The sequence below is a fragment of the Taudactylus pleione genome, unplaced genomic scaffold, assembly GCF_031769625.1.
Source record: "Taudactylus pleione unplaced genomic scaffold, aTauple2 ptg000502l, whole genome shotgun sequence".
Lineage (NCBI taxonomy): Eukaryota > Metazoa > Chordata > Amphibia > Anura > Myobatrachidae > Taudactylus > Taudactylus pleione.
The window spans coordinates 2,226,062-2,245,247 of record NW_028284904.1 but is presented as its reverse complement, the minus strand read 5'-3'; the positions used below and the strand labels follow the sequence as shown (position 1 = coordinate 2,245,247).

Genomic DNA, 19,186 nt, shown 5'->3' with positions numbered 1-19,186 from the left:
TAAATCCCTTGCAGGGACAGAGCTTGCGATAAAGCTCTGTCCCTGCGGATCCCATCCGTACTCTAGTCGCGGTATTTTCGGAAAAAATACCGCGACTAAGAGCCCGCGCATGTGCCGACCGACCACCGCTACTACCCCCCCACCGACGCTAAGCCCCGCCCCCGGCACTAAGCCCCGCCCCCTGCGATCGCGGACCCCCGCGACCCCCCCTCCCTTCATTACACTTACCTGCATCCTCCTGGCCTCCGGTGGTCTTCTCCGGGCTTCCCGGTCAGGTGATCTCCCATACTGCACTGGGGCCCGATCACCTGATGACCGGGCCCCAGTGCACTGTGGGAGACCAGCTGACCGGAGAGGAGCCATCACCGGAGGCCCGATCACCGGTCCCTGGATTCAGGTAAGTAAAAAAAAAAATTTAAATTTTTTTTTTTCTTTTTTTTACAGCAATCAGCTTGCGGTCTATTTAGACCACATAGCTGATTACTGGTACCGGCTCCCACCTCTGCTCTCCCCGTTAGAGCAGAGTGGGAGCCCGGTAACCGGGGGAGACTCTGGATAACGCCACCTCCAGGTGGCGTTATTATCACAGGGCTTCCCCCGGTATTTTTTTACAATTTATTTTTAGTAACTTGCACACAGATCACATTTCCCATTACAATTATGGGAAATGCGATCTGCTTTACTAAAAATAAGTGATACTGGGGGTTGGAGTAGAATTTTACTAATTCTACTCCAATTGCCCTGTAATAAATACAGGTGAAACTAAAATAATGTGAAAAGGGTGTGAAAAAACCCTTTAACACTTTATTTTAGTAAAAATAATGTTAATAAATAGAGCCCTTTGTGTGGTAAATAGAAATACAATTTTACTACTTATGATTTATGGCTGACCGTGTGGAGAGCGGACGGCCAGTCAACATCATATTGTCATGACAATGGGCCTATTTTTATGTGGAGGCCTGGAGCTGTAGCTCCATCCGCCCCATTGTTAATTAGGTCCTGCCCTCCCTCCCTCTGGTGCACCTGGTGCGGGTATGGACCATTCATTAAACAAATGAAAGCTCATACATGTACATATAACATAAAAACATATTTTGAATTGCAAGCTGCCTATGGGGCCTATTCATTAAACCTAAAAATTCTCTAGAGATAATTAGGTTTAGAACTCGCATGGAGTTCTAGCTAATTATAGGTGGAATTCATCATTCCACCTCTCCATAAGTATCTATTCCGAAAAGCTGTCATTTTTGCGATGACAGCTTTTTGGGAAATAGATACTTTTCCTGCCTACACTACCTTATCGCATCTGGAAACAGTGCTGCGCATGCGCTGTTACATCTGTAAAACCAGCGCATGCGCAGCACTGCCTACAGATGCGTTAAGTTTCGTACCCCCCCGATCCCTCCCCCACCCCCCTCTGCTCACCTCCCCCCCGACCTACCTGTCCGCGCAGCAGCCTCCGGCTCCGTCCTGCTGGTCTGTCATGTGGTTTCCCAGCAGACCACATGACAGATTAGAAAAAAAAAGAACTTTTTTTTTCTTTTTCTAAACTTTCTTGTGCTCTGCTGGGGAGCACACATGTCCGACCAGCCTCCGGAGCCTGAGGACAGAGCAGAGCGCCGGAGGGACTCGTCGGGGGACCTGCACACGCGGATACAGGTAAGTTTCACCTGCTATTCGCCACCTCACAGTGGCGAATAGTAACTGCATCAAATTCCGAAAATTGATAATTTTCGGAATTTGATGAATACCACAATTTCCACATCCCCATACTAATGTACTAATGTATGGGGAGTGTGGAAATTAACGCAGGGGAACTTAGCAAGGAGATATCTGTGATATCTCCTCTGCTAAGTGGCTACATGAATACCAAAATAACGTTATTTAAGGAAAATGTCCTTAAAAACGTTATTTTAGTGTTGATGAATAGGCCCCCATGTGCCTTTAACGTACTTCCCAACATGTTCAAGTCTCTCAAACGGGAGTGGCAATGTTTGTTATGAGTCGGTTTTTTTGAAGAAAAAAAAAAATAAATCTAAATTTTAAAACTGCATGTTGTGGAGACACCTGACTTCGCAGTGTCAGGCAGTGTAACCCTCCCTCCTTTCCTAGTGCCACATGGGTGTGTACACCCCTATACTATTAGCCTTAAGATCTACCTAAATACATGGGAAATTGTATCATTTTGGGAGGAAAATATAAATGCAATGTTAATACTTAAGATTAATGCCACAATAAAGATATTTTGGAAAATCATTTTGTTATAGCCGACCGTGTGGCCAGCGGAGTTGCCTGATTGACAGGCAGAGGCATTTAAGTGGTGGGACCTCCCCACACCGTTACTACCACCACAACTTTGCGTCATTTGAAGCCTAAATGAAGTACACATCTTTATGTTATCCCTGTCAGTGAGAGCCTAACTCACAACAGGGCCTGATTCAGGTTGGTTCGCACGCACCCACTCGCTGCGAAAATATGCTAATGAATGCAATTGCACGGCAACAGCAGCACTATACCAAGACGACCATCACTGTATAAAGCCTGCCCACTTCCCATGACATGCATCCGCAAGTCAGCGAAAACATCGGTAACATTGAGTAACATCGAACCCATACGCACAGTTGTGGTTGACCATGATCTGATGCACAAACTGCTAAACTTCCTGTCGCCAGCTAGCTCTCTGGCTACATATACAATCGCAGGGGCTTAATTATGCATGCCCCTGTACCGGCGTTCAAACGCACATGCACGCATGCTTTCTCCCAATTGCCCCCCCCTTTCTACCCCCAAATGGTCACTTCCTGTCAATCACTATGTAATAGGACTGCGTGCTTACTGTGATCACAGTGGTCGGTTTGCGCACGCGCACTGCAATACATATGCATGTGCAGAATGCAAACATCGGCCAGCTGTGTGCGAACGTAGCCTTGCGAACCAGCCTGAATCAGGTCCTAAATACTTTGCAGTCTAGCATTCAACAGTTAACTAGGCCTAGCAATATTTATCTTCACCAGGCAAATTAATTACTTTAGAGCATAAGGACAGAAACTTATTAGATTTTGATTTAATATACAAAAAAAAGTACAGCGCTTCACTAGAAAAGATGTTACTACACGACATACAAAACATTGCAAAAATACAGATTTAAAAATAAAAATTAGAAACTTAGAACATCGAGCACTTAGATTGTGTCTTATGAATGGTGGGGGGACAGCAAGAAATAGGGTCTTTCAATTTGTTGAGTCTGACACTGAATAAAAGATTAAAATACTTACAATACCTCTAGTGATCAGATTTTGGACCTCATTCAGAGCCGCTCGCTATTTGCGGTCGTTCGTTCAAAAACAAGGGGTGGCTATTCAAATGAACAAAACTTGCGGTCGAAATTTTGAAAAATACGCCCCCTTGCCGCTCGCACCATACGTCATGTCCGCTATTTATTACATTAATCGAGTACATCGAACAGCGTATGAACTGCTCGCTATTCTTGTGGTTAGTTTTTCCTACCACTATATTGCGAGCAGTTCTGACTATAAAGCAACCAGGTGACGTGGTAAATGACGCTGCTGTTTTAATTATGCACACCCTTAAAACGCCTGTTTTGACCTTTAAGCACGCCTGCGTTCTGATCTCCACTCCCCGTTTTCAAGCACCTTCCCCTATTACCACCCACATACGCCTCCTCCTGTCACTCAAAGTAGCAGGCATTCGCTATATAGCGAACAAACGATTTTCGGCCGCACTGACTAGTTCGCGCATGCGTATTACAAACCGTACGCATGCGCAGTTGTGCGAACATCGCTCAGTGCGAACGAGCGGCCGCTTACGAGCGGCTCTGAATCAGGCCCTTTGACAGCTCGTCTGGTATAATTTATGACAAGGGCTAATAACTCCCGCTAAGTTACTTAAATAAACATACATTTTTATAGAGGGGAGCGAGCTGCTCATATCTACATTTTTATTTATCACATATGGCTTTATAGGAATCTTACAATAATAATAATAATAATAATAATAATCTGAATGGATCGGCCTTTGCATAAATATAACATATCATTATAGTGTAATTTCTTGATTTTCTCACATGATAAATGTCTATTTGACATCTATTGTAGGCTCCATTCCCTGATTATAAATATGCATCTGTCTAATAAACACACATTTCTGACCTATGAATGGTATGAAGCTCATGCGGGTATAAAATGAGATTGCAAGCCCTCTTATCTTTGTTTTCTGATTGACTAGCCTACCTGGGGTGATTGGAGTCAGCCAGTACCTCCTAAGTGGTAAGAGATCCCTTCCATCACAGGGCTTAGTGAAGTAACATCTACTTGTTAAAAGAGAAGACGGATATCCTTCATTTCTCCGGTTCTTTACTTATCTCTGCTTCAGATGTCCCCTGGTCAAAGTTAAGGTGCCATAAAATAACACAGGGCTTTTAACAATTATATATACACACACACTGGTATTTCATGGCAATTCTTTACTAAGAATGATAAGAATGTTACTAATGTAGGATATATTTCATAAGTCACCTATAGGTTTTATTATTCACACTTCACTTAACTAATAAAATAACGACACAGACAAGATCTAAATGTTTATTATTTACTAATCACCTATTTATCCAAGATAAAAAATAAGACACAGGCAACTGAATACGTTTACAAAAAGGGAGGTCTCAGCCAAATGTATTAATCAAATTGAAATTATTGATTGATCATAGCAATGGTGGCGAAAGGCAGTGCATCTCAGCCACAGCCCCAGAATTAAATTATTAAATAACATCTGGGGGCGGAGATCCACCCCCTGCGCATAACCGACTTGGGTAGAACCAGTTCCCCTTATATGGCCCAGTACTGGTCCCTCCATGAGATGGTGACCTGGTCCCCCCCTTTAAGGTAGTGACCGACTCGCCGCTCCCAAAGGGGAAATGCTAGTCAAGCCCTGTTGTGCAAAAATTGAGCTGCTGAGGAGCGCAGCCTTCCGCCTGCTGTTCCTCCCATGTCGGAAGATAAAATAATATCATATTCCAACGAATCAATTGAATTAAAATTAAAACAATACCAAACTTTGTCGGGAGGGTGGGAGGGATCACAAACTGGAAAGAGGAAGATGACTCCTCGACCAGCAAATATATACCACCTAAATAAAAACACCTACCAAGAGCTGTCGATTGGCTAAACTACTCCCTGACAACCCAGCAAACCAATTACCAACTAAAATATATCAACCAATCACCGTCCGTTTTGTTCCCATAAAAAAACAGGGGCTTATCTTCTTCTTATTAAATAACATTTGGGGGCAGAAATCCACCCCCCTGCGCATAACCGACTTGGGTAGAACCAGTTCCCCTTACATGGCCCAGTACTTTTCCCTCCATGAGATGGTGACCTGGTCCCTCCTTCAAGGTAGTGACCGACTCGCCGCTCCCTTTGGGGAAATGCTAGTCAAGCCCTATTGTGCAAAAATTGAGCTGCCGAGGAGCAAAGCCATCCACCACGTATGGGTCAAAGACCAAGTACCGCCACCATAAGCCAACCAAACCTCTCCGACTAACGAAATGAGGTAAGGGCTGTGACAAATAGTTCCAAACCCTCTCCTGTCAAATGTTCGCAGTCCGGCAAGTAAAATTCCACCTCCTCAAAGCATATAACACGCTATAACATGCCGACCTAGGTTCACAACAAACCTGGATACTGTTGCATTAAGTTTCCTTCTGTCCCTATCCAAAGCAGCCCCTCTTTGCTCGCCCCTCCAAAACCTACGTGGCATCATCTCTGACCAAACCAATAATACTTGCGGCCAGGGATCCGCAATGACCTGAAAATGCTCCCTTGATAGCATTTATCAACTCAATGCCCTTACAAATGCCCAGGTAATTTGCCCCTAAATGTATTACTAAGCAATCAGGCGCACCCCACTTCTCCTCAGACTGCCACAGCAAGTCCAACAAACCTCTCCATCTCAAACCTCTCACCCCAATCCATTGAGCATCAAAGGGGGCCTGACAAGCCAAAGTATGCCTGCTGGCCCCAAAAATTCCCTCAGGACACCTGTCAGGAAAAAATATCTAAAAATTAGTATGTGTAAAAGAATAATAACGCAAACTGGCCATGGAGGGGGCAACAAGCTGTTTGGGTGACCCAAATGAAGGTGAAAAACTCAAAAACCTCTTATATTTCTAATAAATTTTGAGGGTAAAAATTTAAAATAACGTCGCTCCCCCATTTTATACGGCAGGAAGCTTAAGGCTTTGGGTTTCCCAAAAAGCAATTCTCCCCTAATGTACCCTTTATAAGCTGAAGACTGCCAAAGAACCTGATGCTGCTGCACATGTTGCTTCCCCGATTCTAAAAAAATGTGTCCCACAGTGTTCCAGCAGCAAGTCCATCGCAACCAAACATTTGTTAAACACGCTAGTAAATTGAAACCTAGATAAGGGTGACAAGTCATCATGAATTAACCACTGCACACCCCCTTTAGGACGTTGCTGCAAGAAACTCCTAGCTAACTTCACCGGGTAAATGCTAGGATCCATATGTGTAGCAACAGAGACCCAGCGGCCTCTCCCTAATTGATCAGTTTTTGACCTATTGAATTTTTAACAAAACAATCTCTGTCTTTACTATGACATTGGAGGCTAAAAGCCTGGAATCAATTGAACTCTTACTAGATGCTGTTAACTCTCCCACCCTTAGCGCCCCCAAAAAAGCTGAAGAAAACGCTAAACTAAATAAGACAGCCTTTTAAGGTCCCATGGCAATACCTGACACTGCCACAACTAAATCTTTCAACAAATTGATATCTATTGGCCTGCACGAATCACCAGCCTGAACCTGTTCCCTCTCCCAACCTTTCATAGCTTTAGCAAGAAGGAATGATTTTGTCGGATCGCAAAACCTGAAAATTCTAGAAAAATAAGAAATCCCTGCTAACGCCGCCGACATTGCAGCTTTGGAACGGCCCCTTTCATGCCAATCCCAAACAAACTCCAACATTACCTCATGCAATTCCTTACCCTCACATCTCGCTGCCAAAAAACCCTGCCAATCCCTCCAAGCCGCGGAATAAGATTTAATTGTACCCGGAGCCAAAGCCTTCAGAGCTAGTCCTTCAATGCTGGCCTGATAATCTGCCAGATATAATCAGGGCAAGCTAAACCAACCTCGCTAGCCAATTGTGTCAGAGATCTAAACCTAGCCCACTGAAAACAAGATAGTGCATCTGAGATCCCGTTTTCAATGTCTGGGACATGACGAGCCGTGAACCCTATATTCACCTTTAAGCAAAGCAAAACCAGATGCCTCATCAAACGCAAAGCCTGATGACATTCTGTTCTCTGGTTATTGATGGCCTGCACTACGCCTGTTATTGCACCAGAAAACTATACACTGATTGCTGAGTTCTGAGGCCCGAAGTTCAGCAGCCACCACGATCGGAAAAAGTTCCAAAAGCAACATGTTAGCAGTTAAACCCTCAGATCTCCAAAACTCAGGCCAAGCTGCCGCACACCATTCATTGCTCGGATAAGACCCGAGCCAGAAGCGTCAGTATACTGTACAACTGAAGTTCGCCGTTGGCGACCGATTGCTGCTGCCAAATGCGAACGCCATTGAAGCTCTGCAAAAAAGCCAACCACACCCGCAAATCCTCTTAATTCCACAGACAGTAGGATTAAATGGTGAGCCCTCCTCACCCCGGCAGTAGTCCTCTCCAATCTACGGCAGAAAACTCTCCCCATTGGGATAACCCTACAAGTAAATTTTTATAAACCCAACAATGATTGCATCTGCTTCAGCAAAACTTTCTTAGCGGAGACAAAAGACACCAATACCTCCTGTAACCGGTAAACTTTATTCTCACAGGCAACCTATACAGACCCAAGACCGTATCTATCTCAATACCTAAGTAGGATAACCTAGTCACCGGCCCCTCCATTTTCTCCTTTGCTATGGGAACCCCCATAACTGAGAAAAGCGCCCTTACTGAAAAAAGAAGTTTGCTACAGACTGCTGGATCAGCCGGCTCCATCAACAGCAAGACATCTAAATAGTGGGCAATACCCGATTGCATTGTACCCGCCTGAATGCACCACTGCAAGAAAGAGCTAAAACATTCAAAAAAGGAACTTGATATCGAACAACCCATCGGCAGACATTTGTCCACATATTATTGGCTGCCGACTTTAAACCCCAAGTATTGAAAGGAATTAGGATGAAGGGAAAGCAGCCGAAAAGCGGTCTCAATATCCACCTTAGCTAGTAACGCAAAGCTAAAACCCCAAAACCCTGCACAACACTCAGAGAATCCTCGAAGGATTGTTAAATGACAGAATAATCTGAAAGATCGAGCGTGTCATTTACTGATCCTCCTTCCATGTAAGAGAGGTGCTGTATCAACCTGAACTTACCCTGCTCCTTTTTTGGCACCACCCCTAAAGGTGAAACAGAGACCCTCAATAAGCAGAGATTGGAAAGGACCCACCATGCGACCCAACTCTATGACCTTTTTAACCTTAGTTAAAACCACCTCTGGAAAACCCATAGCAGACTTAAGATTACTTCTAGCTACTACTAAAACTGGGCGCACTAAACGGCACACGAAAACCCTCTTTAAAACCCTGTAGCAAAAAGGCCACTTCGTCCCTCGGAGGACAACGCCCCAACCATCCGTTGCTTTCCTCTCTCCTTGACCCGCTGCTTGACCGCTGGGACGACTACAATCTTTGGCAGGATGACCACCCCCACATGACATGCAGATATGCTTGTATTTACAGCCTGTACCCCTATCACATTGTTCATTGTTGAAGGTGTAACATCTTCCCCTTCCTGGCACATTAAGATCTTGCCTTGCCGGAAAGGGCTGCTTACAGTTAAATGAGCCCTCAACAGGGGCTGGCTGGCAACTTTTAGCCTGGGGGGCAAATGCATGCAGGCGGCCCTGGCAGAGGAGTAGCGTGTAGCCAGGGTGCCCGAAGAACGTGCGTGCTACGGCGCCGCTCCCCCCTCAAGTGTTTCAGGGAGGAGGCGGGTCCATATGGGATTAATGTAAGGTAAAAATAAAGATATGGGGCAGCCCCCTGTCGTAGTGCCCATATGCAGTGCCCCCGTGTGCCACAGGAGAGAACACCCTTATGCAGGCCTCCAGTAGTGTCCCCAGTAGTGATCCCCCCCTATGCAGTGCCCCTTGTGCCCCCAGTAGTGGTCCCCCCTGTTCAGTGCCCCTTGTGCCCCCAGTAGTAAGCCCCTTATATAGTGCCCCCAATAGTGGTGCCCCCTATGCAGTGCCCCCAGTAGCAGTCCTCTCCCCCATGCAGTGCCCCCAATAGTGGTAACCCTTATGCAATGTCCCTTAAATAGTGGCCCCAGTTGTAGTCTCCCCCCTATGCAGTACCCCCAGTATTGCCCTTTATATAGAGCCCCCAGCAGTGGTATCTCGCAGTGCCCCCAGTAGTAGTCCCCTCCCCCTATGTAGTGCCCCTAGTAGTAGTCCCCTCCCCCCTATGCAGTGCCCCTAGTAGTAGTCGCCTCCCCTTGTAGTGCCCCCAGTAGTAGTAGTAGTCCCCCCTTGTAGTTCCCCCATTAGTAGTAGTCCCCCCTTGTAGTGCCCCCAGTAGTAGTAGTCCCCCCCTTGTAGTGCCCCCAGTAGTAATCCACCCCCCTGGTAGTGCCCCCAGTAGTAATCCCCCCCTGGTAGTGCCACCATAGAAATCCCCCCCCCTGGTAGTGCCCCCATAGTAATCCCCCCCCTGGTAGTGCCCCCATAGTAATCCCCCCCTGGTAGTGCCCCCATAGTAATCCCCCCCCTGGTAGTGCCCCCATAGTAATCCCCCCCTTGGTAGTGCCCCCAGTAGCCCCCCCAGTAGAGAGAGAGACTTAATTAATAAAAAAAAAACACTTACCTGAAACTCCCGCTCCTGGTCCCGACGCTTCCACCGGCTCCTCTGGCCGCATTGCATTATGGGAGAGATGTCGTCATGATGACGGCTCTCCCATTACCCACTGCGGGAGCCGGAAGATGGCTCCCGCAGTGGGAGCAGCAGCAGCCGATCAGAGTCTGACAGACTCTCAGCGGCTGCTGATTACAGCAAACACACAGCTGCCGGCTTCGGTCCGGTCAGCGCTACACACGCGGTGCAGTCTGTGTCACAGTGACACAGACTGCACCGGCCCGCGGCCCGCATGACGCTGTGGCCCGGGGGGCACATGGCACCCTGCCCCCCTGCCCAGCCCGCCACTGGCCCTCAACAATGACCTTCCCATGCTGTGTAACTTCAAGCCATACTTCAACATCTTTGAAGCCTAAAGTCAACACCTTGTGGTCATCCTGCTTCTTCCGAAACACTTCGTCATACTGACGCCAAACAATAGCCCTAGCTATTAAATTCATGCCATGATCCATATGCATATATTTGAAAACATTCACATACTCCCCGGGATGAGTTTCTAAGTAACAAGCCGCAAATATATACATGCCAGACAGCCAATTGGCATAACTCCTCCTGTTTTCTCCACCACTGGACTAGCTGACTTAGCTGCATCTAAAGCCTTCTTGGCATCGTGCGTTATTGCAAATAAATCTACAAATTTACCCCTCTTAAATATAGCTGTATTCGCGCAGTGTACCATGTCCCCATCAGCATCCGGCACAGAACTGCTCACCACACTACGCGATTTCCTCTGACTCACGCTTCCCTTTTAGCTGCTGAGTAAAATAACGCATAAGCTTACAAGGTTTTCCTGAAGAGCTGGATGAATCAGTACAATCATCCGAAAATGACTGCTGCATGGCACTGTTGGGAAAAGAGACACCATGCTCACCTGCTCCTGATGTGGAAGGGCTCGCCGAAGGCTCCTTATAGATTGAATCTTGTCCTTCGCTGCACAGTGTGCCCACCGCGGCTTGACTCGCTGATACAGCATCTACTGGCTTCAAGCAGGAGACTTCTGACACCGATGCGACTGACTGCATTGCCAAAACCTGTGGACTACAATATTATCATCCTGCCTAATAGGAGCTGATGAAACCGTCAGGGTGGATGGAGCAGGGGGGGCACCTGCATTACCTGCGGTGGGGGAGGCGGCGTAACTGGAGGGGGAATCAGTGGGAGAGGGGGTTGAAATGCTTGCTGCGGCCTGAACGACGTGCCAAGCGAATGCTGAACCAACGGATAGTGGGCAGTACTAAAACTGACAGGCTGCTGCAAAGGCTGAAAATACGCTTGCTGCATGTATTGCGCAGGGGGGGAGAGCAAACATGGGTTGCTGCTGTGAAAAAGCCATTAGGGGCGGGCAGAACTGCTACTGTGGCATGTCTTGAAAATAAGGTGACCAGCCAAAACCCATCTGGGTTGGCCTCAAGGGAAGCAATCGTGGCATGGGCGATATCAAATTAAGAAGACTAGGTGGCACTGGGGATGACAACACCCACGGAATTACCGACTGCCGCCCGGCCCCGCACTGCGCCGGGGGGCTAAAAAACTGCAGACTATGCGGGGGAGGTGAAAGCAACATGTCCGGGCGCTGAAGCAGAGATGCTACAGCAGAAATCAGCCCTGCAGAGGGAATTCCCCCAGCTCCTGGAGTCCTGAGGGAATCTAAAATGGTGGCCCATGACAACTAGGGCAGGGCCTGCCTTCGGCGCTGAGCACAACCTGAACTGCGGCGATGAAAGCCGGGAAGCAGGGCCAGGGGTGCCTGCAATGCTCGCGGACCCCCCTGGATAGAGAGACCTGCAGGGTGGAAGGGGAGGGAGCAGATCCCACTACAGACCTGGCATCCCCTTGAGCGGCCGACCCAGCCCAGAGGCGCGGGGAGGGACAGAACGAGCGCCAGGGTGAACGCCACTGAGGAGAGCGGATGGCGGGGGGCGTTACGGCGGGGACGGGGCATGCTGAAAAATAGGGACGCTAAGGAGGGGACTCTAAAGGATAAATAAACTGACGGGGAGGGCTGAAAATTAATGTAAAGGAATAGAAGTGAAATTAACGAATAAGGCTTTGGGAAGATATGAAACTGAGGTACAATAAATCAGTGAGACACTGAGTACTTAGCCAGCCTGGGAGGGATCACATACTGGAAAGAGGAAGATGACTCCTCGACCAGCAAATATATACCACCTAAAGAACCCCGCCTACCAAGAGCTGTCGATTGGCTAAACTACTCCCTGACAACCCAGCAAGCCAATCACCAGCTAAAATACATCAACCAATCACCGTCCATTTTGCTCCCATAAAAAAACAGGTGCTTATATTCTCTCCAGCTTATAGAAGCACTCGAGTACTGATGGGCAGATCGATTTCCCCGTACTGAATTAAGCCACATGGCTCAACTCAGTGGAGTGTATCGAGACAGTGTCTCGGGACAAGGCTCTTTAGAGCTGTAGGAAGCAGGGGTGCCGGTGACTCTGAGTGAGTCGATGACAGCTGCGCCCCCCCGCAGCCCAGCACTGCAGATCGTGCTTCTGCGCTGACTCTCCTGGGGGGAGCACAGGCAGTAGCATCGCGACTGCGAGTGAGTCGCTGACAGCTCCGCCCCCTACACTGCTGATCTGTGCAGAAGTATGATCAAGTCGGATCAGCAGTGTAGGGGGTGGAGCTGCCACTGACTCAGGCTCCCACCGACCGAGAGACTAGAGAGATGGGATTCTCAACACAGCAGTCGTTGGGTGACTCGAATCATTCAAACATCTGAATGATTCGAGTCATTGTGTTGAGACACTCACTCACTAGCCATCTCTACACTCGAGTATATTGATATTTCCCCCTGCTATGCCCTGACCTTTACACCCATGCTCATATAATGTCAGATAACTTTATCATTTACTATCTGTGGGAATAAAAGCTTTAGATCACAAATCAACCGAATGTTTGTGTTATGAGGAAGATAGAATGTAATCTCCAATGGCCTGAGGCAGATGTGAACGATTTACCATTCCCTGTACAGTGCTCCGTAATATGGTGGCTCTATACAAATAAATAAAGATAATAACTATAATACCCTTCCATAGCATGCTGGGTTTTGTAGCTCCATAAAAGGCCACAGGATTATATCTCCCTACTGTCCTCATTTCGATGGGACAGTCCCAAGTTGCTGACCTGGAAAAGGGGTGACGCTTACATGCAAATTACCAGAAAATAATTTTTTGGCACAATCTGACCATTTGTCTTATTTTGAAATGGTCTACTACTGCATGGGGCTTTAACAGGGGAGGTGGCACCCCACCCCAGCTGCACCCCAAACTTCCATGCTAGTTCCATACCTACTACTTCTATTGTCTTTTAGTTGCAAATCTAGTCACTGAAGCCTTATGGATCTCCTTTAACTTGTTCAGAAAGGTCTAGGAACCTTGGACCTTATTCCTCAGCCTCCAGATACCCTTCTTTTGAGCTCTGCCCCTATCCTATGTCCCATTGGATCCCTTCTTCCCCCTTCCGTGCATCCTTCTCACACCTGCCCCCTGCCATTCTGCCACCTCACCTTCCTCCTCCCTTACATACTTGTAATGGGAAATGGGATTTGCCCAAATTTTTTCAAATTAAATTATTAAAAAAAATAGCGGCGGTAGCCCTGTGATAATAACGCTGTCTTCAGATGGTGTTATTATGGCTTCCCTCCTGTTTCCCCTACTCCTGCTCTGCTCTGACAGCCAGAAAAGAGCTCAGAGCTGGCACCTGTGATCAGTGATGTGTGTCTAAATAGACCACAGGCTGATTACTGAATAAAATAAACCTTTAAAAAAAAAAAAATAATAACATAAAACTTACCTGCACGCTGCTGGAACCAGGGATCGCTGTCCGGCTCCTGTGACCTGTCAGCTGATGCTGTGAAACTCACAGCCGGCTTCCCAGTTTACAGCACTGATCAGCTGACCGGGGTCACAGAGAGGAGCTGGACGACGATCATTGGGTGCAGCAGTGTGTAAGTAAGTGTTAGCTTAGTGCAGAGGTTCCCAAACGCGGTTCTTAAGGCTCCCCAACAGTTCAGGTTTTAGAGATATCCATGGTTGAGCACAAATGGTAAAATTAAATTGGCTGAGGTGCTAAGTAAGTCACCTGTGCTTAACCATGGATATCTCTAAATCCTGCACTGTTGGTGAGCCTTGAGGACAGCATTTGGGAACCTCTGGCTTAGTGGGAGAGAAAGGAGGGGAAGATCACGGGTGGTCACGGAGTATAGCAGGTGGCACATGCTCGCTCACACTCTCTGGTTATTTGCGAAAAATACCCTGAGAAGCAGGGGGCAGAGGATTTGCAGGGACAGAACATTCTCGCAAGCTATGTCCTGGCTCGTGATATTTGATACATCCTTTCAATGTATTCCAATATCGTATTGCGAATTTGGGCAAATTGATTACATCCCATCCGCAGCTGAGATGCGGATTGTGATAAATATGCCTTTAAATTAGAGATGTGCGCTGACTCTGGATTTTCCAAAACCTCACCACCGTGTTTTGTTTTTCGGTTCTGGTTTTGGATCTGGATTTTTTCTTAAAAAAATCATAAAAACAGCTAAAATCACATAAAATGGGCCTGTTTTTGTTCCTACAGTATTATTAAGCTCAACAACATCTATTTCCACTCATTTCCAGTCAATTTTGACCACCTCACAGCACACAATATTGATTTTTTTCATCTAGTTCAGGGCCAAATGGTTGCATCCAGCTAGCTGGCTCAAAACTGAGTGATAAATACAGTTGAGGACTGAGCAAAGATGATGGTTGGGGTACCCCTTGAGGATTGAAGACTTGATAGTTGATAGTTGGCGCAGCCACTGGCTGAAGAAAGAAGAGTTGATACTTGATAATTGGTGAAGCCACTGGCTGAGGTAAGAAGAGTTGATACTTGATAATTGGTGCAGCCACTGGCTGAAGAAATAATAGTTGGCGCAGACACTGGCTGAAGTAAGAAGAGGTGGTACTTTATAATTGGTGCAGCCACTGGCTGAAGAATTGATAGTTGGCGCAGACACTGGCTGATGTAAGAAGAGTTGATACTGGATAATTGGTGCAGCACTGGATGAGGTAAGAAGAGTTGATACTTGATAACTGGTGCAGCCACTGGCTGAAGAATTGATATTTGGCACAGACACTGGCTGAAGAAAGCAGAGTTGATACTTGATAATTGGTGCAGCCACTGGCTGAAGAATTGATAGTTGGTGCAGACACTGGCTGAAGAAAGAAGAGTTGATAATTGGTGCAGCCACTGGCTGAGGTAAGAAGAGATGAGACTTGATAATTGGTGCAGCCACTGGCTGAAGAATTGATAGATGATAGTTAAATTTTGATGCAGCATCCGGGCTGAGTAGTAGTGGAATGCAGAGCTATGATTAGGAAGGAACCAGTCCTGCAACAGCCTTGAGGGCTGGAAGTCTTGGCAAGTTGCAGCCGTTACAGCCTTGAGGGCTGGTGAGGAGTGACGACAGATCGCCTTTGGGCCGTGTAGCAGTCTCGAGGGCTGAGAACCCTTGGCTCAATGTCACTGTTGTGCGACTTGTGCCTCCAGGTTGACACAACAAGCAGCAGTTGGTTCCGACTTCTTTAAAAAAAATGAAAGGGGCATGCAGGAGATGCTGTCTGTGGCCATTATAATTTCTGGACATTCATAAACCATAACATTAAAAATGTCAGGCAGCAATGCCCCAAACAGCACATAATGGACAGGAATAAAGGTGCAAGATGGAATTGTCCTTGGGCCCTCCAACCCACCCTTATGTTGTGTATATATGAAACAGGACATTCACAGTTTAACAAATCAATCACTTCAACGACAGGGACTGCCACTTGTGGCTGAAATGATTGGTTTGTTTGGACCCCCCACAAAACAAGTAGCCAATGCGCAGTGGACATTGGTGGCAATGATCCCATACACAAACTGGCTTTACAATACAATAGATTAGATGTCGTCATCATCATCCCCATCAGTGTGTGCATCCTCCTCTTCCTCACACAATATTAATTTGTCCCCGCTGGCAAAGGTCTTACTCATTTAATTTGTCATTAATTTTGATGAACATCATTTTTTCCACATCTTGGGGAAGTAACCTCCTACGACAATCACTGACAAGGTTCCCGGCTGCGCTGAAAACTCTTTCAGAGTACACACTGGAGGGTGGGCAACTTAAGTATAGCTAAGCCAGTTTGTGTAAGAGACTCCAAATTGCCTCTATTTCCTGCCAGTAGTGAAACGGACTGTCTGACATGCATATTTGGAGGCTATCCCTGAAATAGTCATCCACCATTCTCTGAATGGTGACCGTATCAGACAAAGTAACGGTAGACATGTCACTCATTGTAACCAGTTCTTTCAGACCCAACCAGATGTCATGAGGTTTTGCTGACTGATCGCATCACCACCAGCAGTGGGTCTCTTAGGAAAATGTCATTTTTTCCTGGCAGCTGTAGAAAATGAAGGAGGAGATGCTGCCGTGTCACATTCCACTTGAGCAGACAAATTTTTCACCACCAACTCTTTGCATCTTTTCAGATTTATGTCCGTCGGAAAGAAAGACACAAGGTATGACTTAAACCTAGAATCAAGTATGGTCGCCAAAATATAGTGATCTGATTTCAAGAGATTGACGACCCTTGGATCCTGTCGAAGCGAAAGAAGGGCTTGATCTACAAGTCCGGTATGCTTAGCAGAAACACTCCGTTTCAGCTTCTCCTTCCCTTTCTCCAGCTGCTTCTGCAAAAGTCTGATTAGGGGAATGACCGGACTCAAGCTGGCAGTGTCTGAACTAACTTCACATGTGGCAAGTTCAAAGGGTTTGAGAACCTTGCACAACATGGAAATTATTCTCCACTGCGCTTGACTAAGGTGCATTCCCGCTCCTCTCCCTATGTCACAGGCTGCAGAGTAGTCTTGGATTGCCTTTTTCTGCTCCTCCATCTGCTGAAGCATATAGAGGGTAGAATTCCACCTAGTTACTACCTCTTGCTTCAGCTGATGGCAGGGCAAATTCAACAGTTCTTGCTGGTGCTGCAATCTTCAACACGCAGTTGCTGAATGTCGAAAATGTCCAGAAATCTTTCGGGCCACTGAGAGCATCTCCTGCACGCCCCTGTCATTTTTTATTTTTTATAAAATCCCCCCCAACAACTAAAATCCCCTCTAACTGACTCTCAATAAATTCTAGAGATTTACGCATGAAGGCAGATTGGCTTTGGTTGGGCAAGTATAGATTGACAAAAGAGAATTTCTGACCAGCAATGGTAGCTTTAACTAGGCAACCTCTGCCATCCCCAATTGGCATCTCAGCGATATCAGATAGCCGCAGATTCTTTGAAAGAGGATAGCCACTCCTCTAGCCTTGGACTAAGAAAAGTTATTCAAATATTCCAGTGGATAATGACAACATTGAAGGGAGGGGGAGGCTCCTTTTTTAAAATGAGTCTCTTGTATAAAAGCTATATCAATTTTATCAACATGTAGGGAGTGTAAAAGACGAGAGCGCTTTTCTGGGATGTTAAGCCCTTGAGCATTATTAGAAAATATAGAGAGTTTAGCCATAATCTCTTGGTGTGGAGAGTACCTTTGAATCAGGAGATGAGATCCCCTTCTGGAATGGTGAACAACATCCGCTTGTGAAAACAAAGACAAGAGAGTTCAAAAGAAAGGTGGAAGGGGATAGAGAGAAAGACATATGAAAAACAAAAAGCAAATCAAAAAAGAAACACATTGTAGTATGCAATACTAACCAGACTATAAATAGACTGGAGAATAGGATCAACTCCGTAAAAAAAAGCCATAGAGGCCCCTAAAAATATTAATACCTTAGTAAATAAGATGAGTGGTAGAAATGCAATATATTAGTAACAAATAAGATCAGACACAGCTTAAACACAATAAAAGTAGAAAATCGTAAAATTCAGATATCTTGTTAAACCTTAAATAAAGTCTACTAATATGGACTAGACATATAGGACTAAAGAAATAACAGGATAAAATGAGAGCATCAGCCAATTATTTGCAGAAAAAAGGATATGAAATAGAGGCAATAGAGTCCCGATTCAAGTAACTTCAGTGTCATCAGGAGCAGAATCGTCACCATGCCTACTAAGGCATCACGCCATTTTATTTTAGATAGTATTAGATTCCTTCTAGAGCACAATTATTTTTCTTTTGATTCAAGTTATTATCTACAGACACGGGGGACTGCCATGGGGACCAGGTTCGCCCTGAGTTTCGCAAGTCTTTACATGGGTAGATTTGAAGATCACCATGTGTGGGAGAGCGGATTTGGGGCGCACCTGGTCCTCTATGGCAGATTTATTAATGATTTGTTTTTTGTTTGGGATGGGGACTCCAATTCTATTCTTTCCTTCACACAACATCTTAACACTAACACTTTTGGGTTGAAGTTCACTAGCACTTACAGTTCATCATCGATTAATTTTCTGGATATCACGCTGACAGTAGTAGATAATCAGATTATGACTTCCACCTATAGAAAACCAGTAGATTGTGGGAATTATCTAAATTATTCTAGTGGTCATTATAATCCTAGGAAGAATAACATACCCAAAGGTCAATTTCTCCGTATTAGGAGAAACTGTTCCAATATAGAATTATTTCAAGATCAAGCCAAAGGATTATATGACACCTTCTTGAAACAAGGATACCCACATGGTCTTCTCGACAAAGCAATAAAGGAAGTCACTGATCTAGATAGGATTTCATTACTTGGTCACAAATCCAAATATTTGAAATCAACTCCAGAGAATGAAGATTTGAAAGAAAAGATTCCTTTCATTACACAATATAATACATCAGCTTATGCTATAAAAACGATTATTTCTAAAAATACTTCACTTTTAAGAGCAGATAGGGTTTTGAGCTCTGTTCTTGACGACCAACAAAGGGTTGTATTTAGAAAGGCATCCAATCTCAAACAATTTTTAGCTCCCAGTTTATTCAGAGGCCAAACCAAAGACCCCAATTTCAGTACGATCTCCTGGTTACCCCCGAAACCATCTGGATTTTTCAAATGTAGTGGAGTAAGATGCATAACCTGCAAGTTTTGTAAGAATAAAGCGACAGAAGTAGTTTCTTTTCATAATAAGAAAAAGTATAATATTTCAAAATTTATGAACTGTAAATCTACATATGTTATCTATGTCATTCAATGCAAGTGTGGCATCCAATATGTGGGTAGGACCACTCGGCCCCTACATGTAAGGTTTG

The 19,186-nt window shown here is 45.7% G+C and overlaps 1 protein-coding gene across 1 annotated transcript in view; it reads right to left on the bottom strand.

Moving 5' to 3' along the window:
- The window catches only part of LOC148501788 (neurotensin receptor type 1-like), a 44,066-nt gene extending 26,511 nt beyond the window's left edge, over positions 1–17,555 (bottom strand). The window contains exon 1 of the mRNA XM_088449946.1: positions 17,535–17,555. The gene's annotated coding sequence lies outside the window, so the exon portion shown is untranslated. The remainder of the gene's footprint in view (positions 1–17,534) is intronic.
- Positions 17,556–19,186: the final 1,631 nt, after the last annotated feature.